Source organism: Myotis yumanensis, unplaced genomic scaffold, assembly GCF_028538775.1.
Source record: "Myotis yumanensis isolate MYYU_CA2020_CCGP unplaced genomic scaffold, mMyoYum1.0.hap1 SCAF_1, whole genome shotgun sequence".
NCBI classification, from domain to species: domain Eukaryota; kingdom Metazoa; phylum Chordata; class Mammalia; order Chiroptera; family Vespertilionidae; genus Myotis; species Myotis yumanensis.
Genome location: NW_027223752.1, coordinates 76,136,990 through 76,140,242, shown reverse-complemented (window position 1 = coordinate 76,140,242; position 3,253 = coordinate 76,136,990). Strand labels below are relative to the sequence as shown.

Below are 3,253 nucleotides of genomic sequence, written 5' to 3'. Positions count from 1 at the left end.
GTTTTGTTGGAAAGCCCATATTTAGCATTTCTTAGCATATGCTTCAGCTACCAGTGCTGCAAGTCCATTTGAATCATACTGAGAATGAGTTTTGGGCAATGCTGCACTTTTATTCCCATGACCAAACTAAGAGCTACATATGTATGTCTTGGAAGAGAAGAGTGTTTTGGAGGGGAACCAAAGGCAGGGACAGGGATTTGAGATTCAGGGCATGGCCCCAAGATATAAGGTTATGTGTGAATCTAAGAAAGCATCATCTTAAAAAATAAACTTACAAAAGACATTCATGAACAGTGGTAGTTTGCATTACTACGTAGATCTACAGCTCTGGCTCTTTAGATATTTGCCCTTGATTCACTTATTCTGCTCTCGTCAGCCCCAGCTCTCTCCTTGGATGCTATGACTGGGACTCTGCAAATTAGATTTCTTATTTGTTAAGTTTTGCTAATAAGGGATCCTGGAGGAGGTTTGAGGTAGGAGGGTGAGGAAAGGAATATCAAAGACTTGGTTTTATTTGCTAGACAGCACACCCTCACAGGTACCAGCTGGGCCCCTCCTACAAGCTCTTAAGTTGGGCAGCATTTCCTCTTTAGAGCAAAAACTCTAATGTATAGTGTCCCTACCTCCAGTGTCCCTCCTGGGGTCAGTAGGTGCTACCTGCAACCATTATCTCTGGGTTACATCAGTGATTCCCCTTTTCTTTTTGCTGCCTTCCAAAATCTGTGCAACTGTATCCCATATTAAATATTTCTGGTGAAATATCTAGTGTGGTGTCTATTTTTTTTTTTTTTTAACCACCAAGCAATATGGAACCTTTATTTTTAAGGTGATTCTGTACATCTGGAGCAAGAGAGTAAACCTTTTACAAATGGAACTGATTACTAGAAGAAACAATTACAAAACCAAACTGGTATTTGATGTGAATCCATAGGAGTGGAAGCTTCAAATCCAGCCAAGAAGTTTGTTACAATTTCTTTCAGCTTTGCATCTGACTGTTCTGAGATCTTTCCATCAGTCCTGATATTGCCCAACAGGGTTTGGTGTTGGCTGATAACATGAGACAAGAAAGCACTCTCAAACTTTGTGATCTTGCTGGGCTCCAGTTTATCAAGATATCCTCTTACACCGGCATAAATAACAGCCACTTGGTCTTCAATAGCCATGGGAGAATTCTGTCCCTGCTTCAGCGATTCAGTCAGACGTACACCACGACTCAAGAGTTGTTGAGTGGTAGCATCAAGATCAGAACCGAACTGAGCAAAAGCAGCAACCTCATGATACTGAGCCAATTCCAGCTTCAGGGGACCTGCTACCTGCTTCATGGCCCTGGTTTGGGCAGAAGATCCAACACGGGACACAGACAAACCAATGTCAATGGCAGGGCGAATACCTTTGTAGAACAATTCTGTTTCCAAGAAGATCTGTCCGTCAGTGATGGACGTGATATCCGTTGGAATGTAAGCAGACACATCACCAGCTTGTGTTTCTGTGACTGGTAAAGCAGTCGAGGAGCCACCACCAAAAGAATGGTTCGCTTTGGCTGCTCTCTCTAGCAGACGGGGGTATAGATAGAACACATCACCAGGTGGTCGGCACAGCAGCAAAGACATCTGATGATAAGCAACAGCCTGTTTGGATAAGTCATCATAGATGATCAAAGCATGTTCTCCATTATCCCTGAAATATTCTCCCATAGAACAGCCAGATAAGGAGCCAGGTACTGAAGTGGGGCAGTATCAGAAGCGGTAGCTGAAACCACAATGGTGTACTTCATGGCATCTGCATCTGTAAGTCTCTTCACCAGCTGGGCAACAGTGGATCTCTTCTGACCAATGGTAACATAGATACAGTACAGCTTCTTCTTTTCATCAGTTCCATCACTGAAACGTTTCTGGTTAATGATTGTGTCAATAGCAATTGATGTTTTGCCAGTCCGTCGGTCACCAATAATCAGCTCACACTGACCACCACCAATGGGCACCAAGCTATCCACAGCCTTAATGGATATCTGCATTGGTTCCCGCACAGAGATTCGAGGAATGATCCCAGGGGCTTTCAGGCACACTCACCTATGGATCTTGGAACCAATTAGAACTTTCCCATCAATGGCATTACCAAGGGCATCCGCTACACAACCCAACAGCTCCTCACCAACAGGAACATCCACAATGGCTCCTGTTTGCTTCACAACATCTCCTTCCTTAATTAGTTTATCATTTCCAAACATGACAACACCAACATTGTCAGGTTCCAAGTTCAGAGACATACCCTTTAAGCATGAAGAAAACTCTACCATTTCTTCAGCTTGAACATTCCTCAGCCCATGTACTCGGACAATACCATCACCAATACTTAAGACACGTCCAGTCTCTTCAAGGTCAACAGAGGTATCAGCTCCAAAAATTTGCTCTTCAAGAATAGAGGACATCTCGGCAGTGCCCATCTTCTGAAGACGAGTGTTAGAGGCATGGAGATTCCTTGTAGCAATGAAGGATGATCCCAAAGCATTTTTGGAGACCAGTCTGGCCTGTCGAGGGAGGGCACAGGCTACAGCCCCACTGACATGCCCGGACAGCATCTTTGCAGCTCCTTGGAAGTTCCTCTGCAGCCGCAGCCTCGAACTGACTGGTACCTCTATTTTTCTGATTAGATACTGATAATATGCATCAGTAGTGAGTTTTAAAGAAAATTTCCTCTGCTTAAAAATCAATGTACTAAAGAAAACTATTCAGAAATCTCAGGAAGATTTGGTCCAGCTCTTTTAGATAATTGGTGTTAACCTATACATACTAGATAGAGAGAAAAATAGAATATAATGTGATTATATATATATATATCCTATATAATAAAAGCCTAATATGCTAAGTGTCTGGTCGTCCAGTCAGCCATTCAACCAACCAAAGCTTAATATGCTAATGATATGCTAAGGTTACTCAACTGCTCACTATGATGTGCACTGACCACCAGGGGGAAGACACTCCAACCAGTAGGTTAGCTTGCTGCTGGGGTCCAGCCAATCAGGATTGAGTGAGATGGGCCAGACATGCCCTGGAGCCCTCCTGCTGTCCCTCCTAAGCTGGCCAACCTCCCACGTTCCTCCCCAGCCCTGATCATGCACTGGTGGGGTCCCTTGGCCTGGCCTGCGCCCTCTTGCAATCTGGGCTGAGGACTCCCTTCCTCCATGCCCCATGCATGAATTTCATGTATCAGGCCTCTAATATATATATACATATATATAATCTCAAGTAATCTT

At 44.0% G+C, this 3,253-nt stretch overlaps 1 pseudogene; it reads right to left on the bottom strand.

Moving 5' to 3' along the window:
* Positions 1 to 777: 777 nt before the first annotated feature.
* Positions 778 to 2,578, bottom strand: LOC139003443 (ATP synthase subunit alpha, mitochondrial pseudogene; annotated as a pseudogene).
* Positions 2,579 to 3,253: the final 675 nt, after the last annotated feature.